This window comes from Suricata suricatta, chromosome 1 (assembly GCF_006229205.1).
Source record: "Suricata suricatta isolate VVHF042 chromosome 1, meerkat_22Aug2017_6uvM2_HiC, whole genome shotgun sequence".
In the NCBI taxonomy this organism is placed as follows: domain Eukaryota; kingdom Metazoa; phylum Chordata; class Mammalia; order Carnivora; family Herpestidae; genus Suricata; species Suricata suricatta.
In genome coordinates this window covers 160,291,403-160,307,815 of record NC_043700.1, presented here as the reverse complement: position 1 = coordinate 160,307,815, position 16,413 = coordinate 160,291,403, and the positions used below count along the sequence as shown (strand labels likewise).

The window sequence follows — 16,413 nt, the reverse complement described above, 5'->3', positions numbered from 1 at the left end:
GAGACATGATACACGTTAAAGGTAGTATCTCCATTGACTAAGGCAAAAATAGATTTTTTGATATACATTGTGATGACCATGGGATAGTTGTATCCAAGAATAAACTCCAGCTGGATCAAGAATGAAACCTCTCCGTGTTAGAAAGTCCTGCTAGCTTTCTCTTTTAACATTGGTATGAGGAGAACTTTTCTAAATGCAACTCAAAACTCAGATGCAACAGAAGACTGATAATTCAGGCTACCTAGAAACAAAATATACTTGCATGGTAAAATTAAAAAAATCATGACAAAGTCATAAGATAACTGGAAGAAAACATTTGAAACATCTATCACAGTTAAGGGGCCAATCCTGCTAATATATGAAAAGTAACCACATGTGGGAGGTGAGAATGCTTCTCCAGTGCTTTTTCCTGGTTTATCTGTCAGTCTTCACCCAGGGTTTGCTGTAGAGGCCCCAGTAATTAGCTTGCTGTTGGGTTGATCTGATTTAACATTTCATGGTCACTTTGTTGTTATTTTTTACTAACTTGTACTTTGACTCCCTGGGACCTGCTTGATTTATAAGTTGTTTTCTCAGATCACATTCTGTGCTAGGCTCTGCACCTGGTGTTTTTCCTGGGCCAGTAATGATGACTGGTTTGCTGGGCTCTCATTTCGCTGAGGGTTCCTAGTAAGATCCGCCTCTGTGTGGGTGGTAGGAGGCTCAGGGAAGGGTGTTGGGTTGAGAGAATCCTTTAGCAGAGATTAATACTCTCCAAAATACACTTAGCTTACAGTCTTGGGGATTTCCAGGTGTTACTAGACACAGAGGGCCCTTTCTTGTGTCCCAACAGTAATGGATAAGTTTTCAAGGGAGGGGGTAAAATAAATAAGTTTTAGGTTATAGATATCTAAATCCAATCTTCATTTCTATTGTTGTTACTTGAGTAATCATAGTTGAATGCACACAGACTAAATTTCATGGTCATTGAAGTAATTAAGTTGTCATGGATGGACAGCAGGAAGATAATGGTGTTCTGGAATGAGAATGTTCTAGAAAATTAAAGGGATGGTGCCAAAACTGCCCCACTCCCATCCCTTTATGGTGCTGGGGAGCAGCTTTAACCAGAGATTCATGCTTACATCATCAGGACAGATGAATGCATTTCCTGGAAGTGTAGTCTTGTAGATCTTTGGTCTGAATTCTGAGCTAGACGGACCCATGACTGATCTGCTAATATGCATTAGTAGAGGATTCTCTGTTTTCAAAAGCATTTCCATGTTATTGATCTCATTGGATCTTTATATAGTTCTGTGAAATAGGCCTGGGGAGATATTACCATCTCTATTTTGCAGGTGGGATGACTGAGGCTGAGAAAGGCTGAGAGATGTGAAGAGACAGCCCAATGGAAGACTGGAGTAAGAATCTGGGCACCTGCCATAGACTCCAACTTGGCCATTGACCTGTCGTTCTTGAGCAACTCTGTTTCTATGAAGTTTTCCAAGCCCCAACTCCAACTTCAGTTAAATGAGAGGTTTGCACAAGGTGGCCCTTGAGGGCCCTCCCAGGGTTACTGTTACAGGATTTTACCCCTTGTCAGACTTCACCAGGAGCTGGATAGTGGATGAGAAGCAGCATACAACCCCCCTGAGCTGCAAAGCTTTCCCCTTCCTCTCCCCCACACCGTGCGGAACCAAGAACTCACTTCTGATGGGCATAAGCTTTTTCCTTCTGCAGGCTATGGGTGGAAGGCATACACTCTTCTACCCAATGACAAGAAATTTTTGAAGGTTTTTTATTTTCTTGTGACTTTTTCAATTCCTCCTATGCATTTTTTTTTATTAATGTTGTCCAGCTTTATTGTGCTCGCTTCAGCAGCATGTATGCTAAAATTGGAACATAAAGAGAAGCAAGATCAGCATGGCCCCCGCAAAAGGATGGTATGCAAATATTTTCCAGCTTTATTGAAGTAGAATGTGCATACCATAAAATCTATCCATTGTAAGTGTATAATTCAATGTTTTTAGTAAGTTTACGGAGTTGTGCAACTGTCACCACAATCGCCTCCATGAACACTTTCTCCCACTGGAAACAGTTTTTCTCAGAACCCCCTTCCATCTCACTCTGCCTTTCTAGGGCAAAGGCTCCGTCCCATCTTCCCACTGCTGGGGACATCTTATCCCTCATGCTAGAGGAAGAGCTCCTTGGGACAGGGAAAGTGGCATTTGCATTTACTGGCCTTTTAACCTAACCTCTGGCTCTGGGTCTGACATAGAATTATTTTAGTTAATTAAAACAGACAACTACCAAAATGTTTATGAAGTTTCAGAGTTCTGTGAAGACGTAACATTCTGGTTGGTGAAGTGTGAGGAGAACACGAATGGCTACAAATGTGGAAAGAGCAAAGTACATACATGGGAAAGTCACCGCTAGTGACCTTCCGCTGAGTTACTTGCCTGCACCAAACCTCAGCTTCTCTATCCCCACGGGAAAGGGTTGATCTAATGAAGGTCTGTTTTATGGTGAACATTTTAGGCCCCTACAGTTCTTAGTGAGGTCTGCAAGATTGCTGTCTGACATGCCTCTCTAGTTATGTGGCCAGCTGAAGAAGTTCAAGGTCTAAATTACACTGCAACTCAATTAAAAACGAACTTAAAATTAATTTTTTGTTTCTGTTTTCCATGTAGAACTTTTCCGAGTATATGGAATTTAGTTAGAAGTGCTAGTGATGACCTTCTGGTGGCCCAAACCCTTAGGAGGGAAAGAAGTATAGGAAACCATTTCACAATTTTATTTTATTTTTATTTTTTAAACTTAAAAAAATTTTTTATGACTTTATTTTACTTTGAGAGAGAGAGACAGAGACTGAATAGGGGAGGGGCAGAGAGAGAGGAAGACACAGAATCTGAAGCAGGCTCCAGGCTCTAAGCTGTCAGCACAGAGACTGATGCGGGGCTCAAACTCACAGACCATGAGATCATGACCTGAGCCAAAGTCAGATGCCTAACCAACTGAGCCACCTAGGTGCCCCATTTTTTAAACTTAAAAAAAAAAATGTTTATTTATTTTGATAGTGTGAGCAGGGGAGAGGCAGAGAGAGAGGGAGACAGAATTGGAAGCAGGCTCCAGGCTCTGAGCTGTAAGCACAGAGCAGGACGCGGGTCTGATCATTATGGCAAGACGTGGTTTCCTTTTTGCCCTGCCTTATCTCTGATGGGAAGGGTCTTTTTGGTGAAGAGTGTGGGACTTTGTAAGTAAAATAATGTATTGGGATTAATGTATTATGCTCCTTTTATCATATGCTTCTACGTCAGAGATTGTGACAGGAATATAAAGACTAATGTTGTATAGTCTTCACCTTTGAGAAACTCAAGATTGAAAAGAAAATACGTAAGCTCGGCAAGAGGAAAGTTATTGTCCTTTGTAGTTGTTTAGAGACTTCACCTCAAGAATATTTAAATTAATTTTATTTTTTACCTTGGGCTAAAAGCAGTTTCCCATTGTGCCAAAGTTGGCACAATGCTTCTAGGGTTTTGCCTGCGTAGGTTAGAGGTCATTTTATAAGGGTAGTTAGCAAAGGGGCTAGCTCTGAGGTCTCTATATTGGCCACTTGATTCAATTTGAGATCCAACTTAATTCCCTTCATTAAGAAAATAATTCTGGAATTGCTTTACTCTGTCCTTCTGAGTGTTCCTTTGGGTGACTTCCTCTGGATTTGGCCTTAGAAATAGCCCACCCAACCTACTTGGCTGGTGTACCATCCTTAGAGGTTTCCCTGAGCAGAATTTAGAATCAATGCAGCAAGGAGCTTCTTAGAGCAGTTTGGCACACCCAACCTCTCTGGAGAGGATAATCACACATTCATTCAGTCATTCATTCACTCACTGAAGGGATGTTTATTGAGTGCCTATTATGCACCAGGTGTTATCCCTAGAGCACTGAATTTAACTGGCAAGTCCCAGCCCTTCCCCTTGAGCTTACTGTCAGAGCCAGCAGACCAAAGGAAGACCAGAGACAAACAATAAACTTAAGGAACTGAAGATAAATGAGACAATTACAAATTGTGATGTGAGCCAAGAAGGAAATAAACAGGACACGGATAGAGAAAACCTGGGGTGGGGGCATGGACCATTTATGGCTGTCAGGAAGGCTTCTCAAAGGAGGTAAAATCTGAACTAAAGCCTAACAAGGAGAAGGCCTCCAAGCTGGGAACCAGTGTTGAGGTTTCCTAATGAAAGGAAAAGCGTGCTCAGACTGGGAAAATGTTGTCAGATTCCAGGAGGTAGAAGAAAGCCCGTGAGGTGGGGCTTCTAGCCATGCTTCCTCACCTTGTGCCTTGGGGGCTTAAAGATTAAACACCCAGTAGTGCCATTGCCTGAGGGTCAGGAATTGAGACAAACATCTCTTCCTCTACCTACCTGTACTTTTCTCTTTGCATTTTGTTTCAGACACACTTGCTGAAAATCATAGGATCTGCATGTGCACACACAGGGACACAAAGGATGAAAAGAAAATTAGGGGTGAGGAGAGAAGGAGGGAAGGGATAATTGGAAGCGAAAGGGCATATGGTTCTCTTAGGGAAATCACAAAGCATAGCCCTTTGAAGGTAGACTCAAAGTTACAAATCTTATTATTTAATTTTCTTAAAACTCAGTTTGGACTGAGGGCTGAAGGGGGAAGGGAAAGTGAAGAAGGGTGATAGTCACGAAGGAGGGCACTTGTGGGGAAGAGCACTGGGTGTTATATGGAAACCAACTTGACAATAAACTATAAATTTTAAAAAATAATAAAACTCAGTTTGGAAAGTAGGCAATTAAAATATTCAAATTAAAAAGCCAAAGTATCACAATTATGAGCTCTAAATCTACTTGGATTCCACCCCCTCACCCCCTTTTAAAATGTAGAATTACATTTCCTGTCACTGTCCATTGAAACCAGAGTAACAAAATTGTTTTCCATGGAAGGAAGGCAGGGAGGGGTCTTGTCACAAAATGTCTCCTCAACCAGAGTTCTGAGAAGATCATGTATTGGACAGTCTGATTATTCATATAGGCATAAGTTCAGAGAGGAATTTTCAAATGAATTACAAGAGTCAAGAAAAGATAAGCCATCAGGAAAAGGTATCTCTTACTCTGAGCAGAGCAGGCTATCAGTCATATGATTTGTCAAAGCTGTAAACAGACAGCACAGGTCTTACTGGAGACTGCAATGGGGAGCTCAGATGGCCAGGGGCAGAGGGAAGGCCCCTGTAAGGCAGGGGAGGCGTTCATCCAGATCAGAAGGAAAGGGGCTTCCTAATCCTCTCCAGCTACTCACCAACCAGATAGGAGGGAAATCAAAAGCCGTCCCTTTCTCTGACCAATCTCCACTGTGGTTGGAGGCTTTAGATAGTTGAGGTCAGGAAGGACCAGCGTAGCCAGATGATAATCAGGCCTTCCCCAGGTTCTGTCTCCATGTGTCTTTTCACCAGCAATAAGTTAGAATTTGACTCACCACTGGAGTCCAGTTACCTAATACATTTCAAGACCACCATGACCTAATTTCCAGATGCTCTTAAATCAAGACAAATTCTCAAAAAGCTGCCAACTTAGACTGTGCTATCTTCTACTATTTTAATTAAATGATTCTAATTAAATTTCTTACCACTGTAGAGCATGTGGTCTGGGAATCAGATTTAATTTGATTTATTAAAATAATGAATCTGCTTTTGAGTGAAATTTATATTTGTTTCATTATAAATTAATATTACAAATTATATCTGCTTCATCTCTGTCTGTAGATGGTTCACTCTGAAGTCTGACTAGGAGAGGGCTTTTCCCTTCATTGTTTCCTCATAAACAAGGGCTATCTAGCTTCCTGCTCCAGTTTCCTCAGGGGAAACCCAAATGGCAGCCAAAGTAAGAAGTAAAGCAGCAGCAGCAGCAGCAAGGTCAGGGTTGAGGGAGGAGAGCCAAACACACCTAAGGGACTATGGGGGGTGGAGGGGGAGAACATGGGGGCAGAGTGAGGAAACCAGAGAGGGCGGATAAAGTTAGACTCAAGGGGAGTAGGTGATAACTCTTCCACCATCTTCTGGATTTTGCATTTAGTGTGAGTGTAAGACTTTCTGTCCACTAATGAACTAGACCTTCCTTGCCTTACAGCCATTAGGATGACATAGAGTCACATGCCAACTCCTAGAGCCAGGAGGGTGGGTGGGGTCTCTTGTCAGGTCGATCCTCTTCCCTCCATATGTTGGCCTCCTTTGTGCCTTCATGTGGCCCTTTGGCTCAGCAACTTTGGTAGGAAGAGACTTCACTCTCTCAATATCCATTTTGTAATGTCAGAGAAGCACTCTGATTAACCTTCCTTGGGTAATCCAGAAACAATAGCTCCTAACGTCCATTGACCACAGAGAGGACATTGGCTTGGTTAGTATGAAAGGTTGTGGGTGGTAGAGTGGGCTGTACCACTCAGCACCAGCTTATGGAGGTTGAGCAGGGTTAGCTGTTGGTGGTGCATGCCAGGAAGCTACGGTAAGTTCTAACAAGAGAAGGGCCCTGATGAAATGGCACCCAGGTGACTCCTTTTGGTAGAAGTATTTTGATTTTATTAAAGGGAGAAATAATTGGTGGCCCATATGCAACAAATGAAACTTGACCCATATTTCTCACTTAATACAAACATTAACTCAAAATAGATCATAGGCCCAGGGGCACCTGGGTGGTTCCGTGGGTTGAGCATCTGACTCCTGATTTTGGCTCAGGTCATGATCTCATGGTTCATGAGATTGAGCCCCAGGTCAGGATCTGTGTTGACAGCAATGAGCTTGCTTGGTATTCTCTCTCTCCACCCCTCCTCCACTCGTTCTCTCTTTCTCTCTGTCTCTGTGTCTCTCAAAATTAATAAACATTTAAAAAAATGGATCATAGACCTAAATATAAAACCTAAAACTACAAAACTTCCAGAAGAAAACATAGAAGAAAACTTTTGTGACTTAGCATTATAGAAAAGTTTCTTAGCTATGACACCAAAAACAAAGAACCATGAAAGAAAACGTTGGGGGACCAGAAGAGCAGCATGTTTTTCTTTTGTTGTGTTTTGTTTTATTGAGTTATGGATAATTTGCTACAGTCCTCACCTTCAAGGTTGATGGAGCTATGCATTCTTGGAGAGCAGAAATAGTATTTCAACGATCACTGTATCTTTAGGGTCTGGCATCGTATTTGGCACATCATGGACGTGCAATAAATATTGCTTATATATATGAATAGGCAAAATCTGGGATGATCACAGGATAGCCAAGAGGAAATTTTCTGAACAGAAACACAAACCAGAATTCCGATGAGAGAACTGAGTATAGTGGTAATAGAAGCAATGTGTATCGAGGCGGTGGGCAAGGCTGTAGGAGGCCATGCCTTCCCAAGGGAGAAGGGTATGCACGGAGGAGAAAGTGCTTGGTGTGGCTCAGTATTAGAGGTTGGGAGGATTATGGGGGTTGGGGGGGGGGTTCTGTAGAGGAGACAGAGAAAGCAGGATTGAAGAGGGAGGAAGAGGGCCGGGGCCACACAGGGCCATGTAAACCAAAGGGAGAAGTGTCTCAAAGAGAGAAGGGTCAATATATCAGTTGCAGAATGAGACTGGGAAGGGACCTAGAATTTCTCTCAAAAGGAAGTCCCTCGTGAACTTACAGAGAGATGGTTTCTACCACGTGTGAAATTTGTATTAACATTCAATAGAAAATGTATAAAAATAGCTGAAACAATATAGACACTAATAAACTGTAGAATAGGTCTCTGTTGATTTAAGGCACCAAATATTAAGTGAAAGCAAACTCTGGCTTCCAGTGTCATTGTCAAGAAAATGTCATGTGAAACTTAATGTGCGAACATCATTTTAAAAATGGCAAAAATTAGACACTCTCACCTCCCTCAAATACTGTGGCTTTTTTTCTTTTTTCCTTCTTTTCTCTTTAGGAACAAAGAAAGTAGCTCAGAGAATTCTAGTGGAGAAACATATATTTCCATCTAAGCCGAGTATTTTGGGAAACAGAGGCCATCTAGACTAGGTTAATGAGGTATAATTCAAAGCAGCAACAGCCTTCATTAATAACTTATATCAAGAAGAGTCTCTGACATGAACTAGAACTCTGATAACAAATTGAGAGTGCAGTCAAGAACTTGTTAGTAAAAGTGAACTTGGGGTTCCACTTTAAATGGGGATTATTTCCTTGGCTAAAGGTGGTAATGGACCAAAGAATGATTATGGAGCATAAAGGATTCATTTATTTGATAGAGAGTAGAAGGCCAATTAATCTCACTGAGCTTTGTAATGCGTGCTAACGGAGGGACAAGAACGCCCTGCGTTTGCATGCAAACAGATACCAAAACTGTCTTAGTGAGTGGTTCACTTCAGATATACGAGAGAACTCTGAGAAAGGACTCTGTTGAAACAACAGTAAGAAATTCTGCAGCCTAATAAATACCATAGGGAGAGAGGAGTTAGAAATAGTGATAGTTTAAAGTTCAATTATAACAAAGTTATTAGTAACTTAATAGTAATAGAGAGGGAAACAAAACAGTAACTCCTTAAAAAGCATGGACCAAAATATCCCAGAAGAGCAATATAACATGCCCATTTGTTTTTAGGCTTCTTATCGTTATAAATTATGGACTATCAAAGCAATAGCAAACCCATTAATCAAGACTGTAAACAATTAAAATCTTTTTCCAGATCCGGGAAAGCATCAGAATGATCAAGACAGTGCCAAAAAAAAAAAAGGGAACATAAATTTCAGCCAGCTCTTTGGATCTGGGAAGTGTTTAGGCTAACCAGCCAAAAAGTCAGAGAGCAAAAAGTCTAAACTAAGCTGATAACAACTGATCATTAATTAGAACTGAAGCCAACTATCTCAGTCTAGAGAAATAACTTGGCTACTCAGCTAAGAGCCAGAAAGCCAAAGGTCCAAGTTGGGTTCATGACAATTAATCATAGGCAAAGCCACTGCCCAGAAAAGCCCCTATTAATGAAGGGGCGCCTTTGAGAAGAAGCAGCCCCAAGAGAAGCTGGCAGGGGCACCCCTTTGCATGGTGGGGATAGGGGGCCCTTTCCACTCTGCTTATAAGCTTCACGTGAGGCTGAAGCCCTGGAATTAGTAATCACGTATAACAGATTCTAGCATTAAAAAACAAACGGAGCAGCTGATAATTCATCTTTATTGCAAGGATTTTTAAAAAAATGAGATTCAGATCTTTGAATTTCATTGAAATAGGAGGAATGTACAATAATGGAGATTATTTATATAAGAAGTGTCCAAAGGGAAATGAAATGTTGATAGCACCAGAAGTTAGCCACCAAAAGGGAATGTGTAAAAATGACAGTGTGCGAGTGCGGGAAGTAACTGTCAAGGGGTCGTTTAGAGGGGATTTGAGAAGTGGACGTTGTTTATAAGTTCATGCATATTGATGTTTAAATTCATTTCTACATCTGTAAGAAAGCACTTTTCCTATTTAATTAGAGAAGCCACAAGCACCCGCTCATGCACACATCCCCTTTTCTTCTAATATCATGTTTCATGGTTTCTCAGCTGCACTTTATTTTCACATTTTAATATCTCTGGAGTCAAGAATGTTTCCGACAGTCAATGACATGTGACGATTAATTGGAAGTGTTTTTACTTTCTTACTGGTACCCAAACAACGACATTTCTTACAACGGACGCAGTTTAGACATGATGCCGTTCACGCATAGTGCCTTGTAATGCGTGGTCCCCATGGAGCAGGCAAGTGATGTGGCTGCACGTACACCACTTCCTGCTGCAGAGGAGAACCCCCGCCCTTTCCCTTGGGGTCTGAAATACAGAAAGCTAGGGACATGCCTGAAGGCCATTCATGCATGCATAGCTCAGCAGTTCCAAGAAAGGCTTGGGTGGTGTAATGTGGAGGAAACAAGGGTGCTCTGGGTGTGCCTTGGCCTCCTTGCACACGGTGCGGTTTGTGAGCTTGCCCCTCATTCTGTATGGGGCAGTTTCTTCTTGGGAACAGAGGCGGGGGGTAAGGGTGTTGGGCTGCACTGGGATTCTTTCCTCATGCTATACACCTATTTTGTGCTAATGACTCATTAAAGCCTCATAATAACACAAAAGTCTGCATTGCAGTATCCTCCCCATTTCACAGGCGAGGAAATTGAGGGTCCCTTAGGGTGGGTACTCTGCCAAAGGTCACACTGCTGATAAGTGTGGAGGTCAGCAGTTGGATGCAGGTCCATGTGGCTTCAGAGCCCATGCACTTGACCAGCATATCACCCTGACTCAACCAAGACAGAAATAGTGTTGGTGATTTTATAAGGATTGTGTAGAAGAGGAGAGAGAAGAGAATGGGGGAATACTGATGTTAAACAAGAAGAGTAGGTATGAATAAGGAAGACACTCATCCTTAAGCTTTGATTACATCTATGACTGCATGTTTTCATTCCATGGAGGTGGCTTTGTGAATGGCGGGGGCTGGTGGCGGTGAGCACACTGTTTCTGTACCCGCGTATACAGACCCCAGGAACCCAAATGAGCAAGCTATTAGCCCCTCGGATTCAGAAGTACCACTTTCTCACCACTAAAAGATTCAAGTTTTGTTCCTAGAAAAGTTGATTAAAATTCTGTCTTAATTGTCCAAAGAAGGAATCAAACACTATATTCAAATCTGAACTCCATGTGTGAATGCATGTGTGTATGTGCATGTGTGTGTGTATGTGTGTGTGTTCAGAGTAACATACCATTTTAAGAGCTATAAACTGTAATTACTTGGGTAAGCTTTGAACATGTGTGATATTTCACAAATAACCACTCTGAAGCGTCTAGGTCATGTTTACATATTTTAAGACACATTAGGGTAATTTCCACTGGGTGAAAATGTGCATTTTTTCCCAAAGTCTATGCAAATGGTAATTTTGAATGCATAAGTACATTTTTGGTTAAAGAGAACATCACTGTCACTTAATATATTACTGGAGATATACACAGATGTTGTTTATGTTTGTGCTTTATGTAAATTGCCTTTCAGTGGCAAAGAAATGTATACATAAGATTTAAACTTGCTATGTTTTACATATTTAGTTTCTGTAGTTTGTTTATACTTCATGAAAGCAAATATAGGAAAGCAGTAGAAGCTGGCATATTGCATCAAACTTTCTGATGGTTTTAAATTAAATGCCCTGAATTTGTCAACCTTCACAAATGCGGAGAAATTATGAGATAATTTAGGAAGAGTGTGTCTTCCACCGCACTCCAAGTATATTGGCCTCAGTGGTTAATGGGGCCTCTCGCGGTTCCCTGAATGTGGTTATTCCTACCATCCTTTCTTTCTTCATGAGATGTCTTCAGATCCCATCTTCAGAATGGGCTTTCTGTGGCCTCATCATATCTTACCTGTATCTGGTTCCTGTGGCTTCTGTAACAAGGAACTACAAATGTGGTGGCTGAAACAACAAAATGTGTTCTCTTGAGGTTCTGGAGGCCACAGATCTGAAATCAGTTTCACTAGGCTGAATCAAGGTGTCAACATGGTCTTTCTCCTGCTGGAGGCTAGGAGAGAATCCATGCTTTGCTTTTTTCAGTTTCTAGTGGCCATGAGCCATTCTGGTTTTGTGACCATATCCCTCTACTCTCTATCTCCGTGGTCACATTGACTCTCTTCTGTGCATTTTATGCTCCCCACTCCACCCCCGCCTCTTTTATACAGACACTTGGGAATGGATTTGGGTCACCCAGGTAATCCAGAGTAATCTCTCCATGTTAAAATACTTAACTGAATCATACCTCTGAAGACCTCCCTTTTGTAACAATGTCTACAGGTTCCAGGGATTAGGACCTTTCAGTGGCCATTATTCAGCCTATGGCACTGCCCATTCTTCTGACCCATCTCAAATGCCACCTTTTCCATGAAGTAGGAAAATGACAAAACATATGAGCCAGGAACCAGAAGAGCTAGATCCTTGTTTTGACTTAGAATGCACTCTGTTACTTTAGGCAGCTTTCTTCTCTGGACCTCAGTGTCCTTGATTGTAAAATAGATGGGATAGATCAATTTTGTCAATACAGTTCCCTTGGCATTTTGGGTGGGATAATTCTTTGTTGTGAAGGACATAAATACACTTGGCATTCCTGGCCCTAAATATCAACAGGGATCTTGATCAACATGACATCCCCACCCATAGTTGTCAGCATCCTGGGGTGGCGGGGAACAATATTGCCCCAGGTGAAAGCCATTAAAATAAGATGGCTCTAAGATCCCTTTTCAAAAGAATAATATATTTATTGCTGATATTTCCTTATGATTTAGAAGTAATGTTAGGCCAATGAAAAAATGTTGAAAAATAGCTTAAGTATCAACAAGAAAGAAAATCATCCAAGATAATTGCTATAAGAATTTTGACATTATCCAGTTTTTTAAAAATCTATTTTTATACATTTTAAAACTTGGATTGGCCCTCTGGAAAGCAGTGAGGAGGTTCCTCAAAAAATTAACAGTACAACTCCCCTATGACCTAGCAATAGCACTGCTGGGGATTTACCCAAGGGATACAGGAGTGCTGATGCATAGGGGCACATGTACCCCAATGTTCATAGCAGCATTTTAAATAATAGGCAAATCATGGAAAGAACCTAAATGTCCATCACCTGATGAATGGATCCAGAAGATGTGGTGTGTATATACAATGGAATACTACATGGCAATGAAAAAGAATGAAATCTGGCTGTTCATAGCAACGTGGATGGACCTCGAGGGTGTCATGCTAAGTGAGATAACTCAGGCAGAGAAGGACAGATACCATATGTTTTCATTCATAAGTGGAATAGGAGAAACTAAGCAGAGGACCATGGGGGAAGGGAAAGGAAACAATAGTTGGGGAGAGGGAGGGAGGCAAACCATGAAAGACTCTTGAATTCTGAGAACAAACTGAGGGCTGTTGGAGGAGGGGGAGTGGGAAGGAGGCTGATGGGCATGGAGGAGGGCACTTGTTGGGATGAGCACTGGGTGATATATGGAAACCAACTTGGCAATAAACTATAAAAGAAAGAAAAACTCGGATTGGGTCTCACCATACATTCTGTTTTGTAACTTGTTTGTTGCTCTAGATAATAAACTACAAACATTCTTCCATGTCATGAAATACTCTTCTGAGATGATTTTTAATGAACCATACTATTTCATATACGTCAATAAGATAACACTCTGAGTCACATCACTCCCATTCTAAGAATATAGTGCATCTTTTTTTCTTCTCCTGTTTTTGGGACTGTTTTGTGCTTTTCATTCTCCATTTTTTTAAAATGAGTGTATAAGATCATAAAATTCTTGAGAGCAAGTACTGGGGAAAAAAGCTAATTTGAGAGGCACTTGGGTGGCTCAGTCGGTTAAACGTGTGACTCTTGATTTCAGCTCAGGCCGTAATCTAGCTGAGCATGGAGCCTGTTTAGGACTCTCTCTCTCTCTATCCCTCTGCCCCTCTCCCCAGCTCACACTCTCTAAAAAATAATCTAATTTGAATAAAAATCAACTAAATGTTGGAAGCAAATGGAAGATCTTTAAACACTTCCTATCTAAATGTATGCTTCCCCTGACCCCCACCCTGAGTTCTACTCTGGAGGTGGAGATATCAACAATAATAGTGAATAATATTGATGTAGCATCTTTATGTGTGAAGCACAGTCTATATGTTTGACATCTATTTATTCAGTGAATCCTCATAGTAAACAAATTTGGTAGGCAATCTTAGAAGAAGGGGGTGCCTGTGTGGCTCAGTTGGTTGAGTGTCCAAGTCTTGATTTTGACTCAGTCATGATTTCACAGTCCATGAATTTGAGCCCCACATCAGGCTTCATGCTGACAGTGTGGAGCCTAGTTGGGATCCTCTCTCTCTCTCTCTCTCTCTCTCCCTTTCTCTCTACCCTTCTCCCACTCAAATGAGCACTCTCTCTCTCTCTCTCTCTCTCTCTCTCTCTCTCTCTCAAAATAAATAAATAAACCTTAAGAAAAAAACTTTAAAAAAGAAAAAAAAAACAGAGGCACAGAGAAACCAAGTAACATGCCTAAGGCCACACAGCTAATAAGTGGCAAAATGGAGATTTCAGCTCAGGTGGTGTGGCTCTTGACGTCTGTACTCTTAACCCCTACATACCATGCAGACTCTTAGCAAGGCAGAGAGAGAGAGAGAGAGAGAGTGAGAGAGAGAGAGAGAGAGAGAGAGAGAGAGAGAAATGGGGAAACCCTGGTGGATGCAGACCTTGCCTCTATCTCTCAGAGGAAGCAAGTCATTCTGTGTCATATGGGGGATGGTGTGAGCATTTGGCACACTTTAGGTTCTTCTTTTATATTGACTTAGCTGGGTTTGACATGATCAGCAAAGAGTGTTCTGTTATTTCTATTCTAGAGCATTATTTACTTCTAAGGTAAAAGAATCAATTATGACTTTTTTCTAGTTAGGTATAAAGCTATGTTTGAGACCTGAGTTACTTGGTAACTTACTTCTGATTTTCTTCCTTCCCATATTTTAGTTCCCTCTAAAGATTAGCACCTCAGGCTGCTGTGCAGCTGGCCAGCCCTTGGGCTAGCTCCTTCTAGAAGCTGGGGGTGATGTTTCTCTGGCCGCCTCTGGTATCTGCTGAGGAGTGGGCATGCCTGCTTCTCTCTCTCATTGGCTGTTGACTGACATTAAGAGTGATCCTCTCTGGGGGTGCCTGGCTGGCTCAGTCAATAGAGCAAGCGACTCTTGATATTGATGTTGTAAATTCAAGTCCCACTCTGGGTTTAGAGATTACTTAAAAATAAAATCTTAAAAAAAAAAAAAAAAGAGGGACACTCTCCAAATTAGAGAAATGGAGGGTGGACAGATGGGCAGGCCAAATATTACTTAAATGCTAATAAAATGCTTCAAAATAAGAATCATTTGAAAAATGTTATTTGTGTTGTTTGAATGTCATTTATGAATAATTATTCCTTTAGTAATGGCATGGTTCTCTGTTGGGAGGGATCGCATTAAATAAACAGATGAACAAAAGATCTCTAGCATCTCTTTTGGGTTCTTTCTTAGAATTTCCATCTCTCTGCTTACATTGCCCATCTGTTCTTGCACACAGTCTACTTTATCCATTAGAGCCCTTAGCATATTAATCAAAGTTTTAAATTCCCAGTCATAATTCCAGTCTTTCGGCCATGTTTGGTTCTGATGCTTGCTCTGTCTTTTCAAATTGGCCTCTGTTGCCTTGTAATGTTTTTCTTGATAGCTGGACATGATGTATGGGCCAAAAAGAATGCTGTAAATAGGCCATTAGTAATGTAGCGGTAGGTGTGGGGGAGGGGAGGCGTTTTACAGTCGAATGAGCAGGGTTCAGTGTTTTAGTGGGCCTGTGCTCCTGAACTGTGAACCTCAGGACTGCTTCTGCATTGTTTTCTCTCCCTTTGTGGGGGGACAAGATGGCTAGATCAGCTGGAGTTCAGTACTTCCCTTCCTCAGGTCAGTCAGGCTCTGGTTAACTAGTTTCCCTTGATAGAAGGACAGAATGCTGTGGCCTCTTTCAAAATGATTCCTTTTCTCTTCCCCCTGCCAGAAGTTCAAGGGGATTTTACTCTGAGATTTGTTGCAGGAGTCTGGTGGAGCTCCAGGAGGTCATAATATCGTGGAGGTCTCCCTATCACTGGGTATCTCTGGAGATTTTAGCTTTCAGACTTGACCCCCCGAGCCTCTAGCAATCTGGCTTCCGGGTTCCTCTCCAGCCCAGTCACACTTCCGGGTTCCTCTCCAGCCCTGCTTCTTTCTCTGGCTTCCGCTCAGGAGTCTCTGCTCTGCCAGCCACAATTCCCTGTATGTGCCTTTGGTCTCTCTGGTCCCCAGGGGAAGCATTTTGCTCTGCGTCTCCTCCTTTCTAGGGATCCACAAAGGGTTGTTGATTTTTCAGTCTTACTCTTGTTGTTACGGGAAGAGCACCTGCTTCCAAGCTCCTTACAAATGGAAGCAGAATAAGATGAGGTCTCCAGAGGAACAAGAGCGACGTTTCAAGTTCTGCCCTCATGGAGCTTATTGCCTACAGAGAAAGTGGACAGTCATCAAACAGACATAGGCTCGTCTCTCATGTAGCAATGGCCGTTAGGAAGAAAACTCAAGCGGCTGTGAAAGACAGAGAGGCTGGTGCTAGGGAGGAGGAGGGTGGCTGTTTGGATTGGATGGCCGGGTGACCATCTGAGCAGAGCCTGGAAGGCAGGAGCAAGCCACACAGATGACCTGCAGGCTGTGGGAGTCTCAGGAGCTTGAGGTGACTGGAAAAGGCCGTGTGAGTAGAGAGGCAAAGGCTCCGGGCTGAGCCATCAGACAAGACAGGGCCTGAATCCTACAGGACCTGCGCACGCAGTAAAGGGCAGGACAGAGGACAGTGGAGGCTTTTGAGTAAAGGAAGAGACAGTGATT

The 16,413-nt window shown here is 42.1% G+C and overlaps 1 non-coding gene across 1 annotated transcript; it reads left to right on the top strand.

Annotated features, from left to right (window-relative positions):
* The first annotated feature begins 1,841 nt into the window (after nucleotides 1-1,841).
* Nucleotides 1,842-1,944, top strand: LOC115303612. The gene has a single exon (XR_003914150.1). It is a non-coding gene; the product is annotated as a U6 spliceosomal RNA (small nuclear RNA).
* The last annotated feature ends 14,469 nt before the right edge of the window (nucleotides 1,945-16,413 follow it).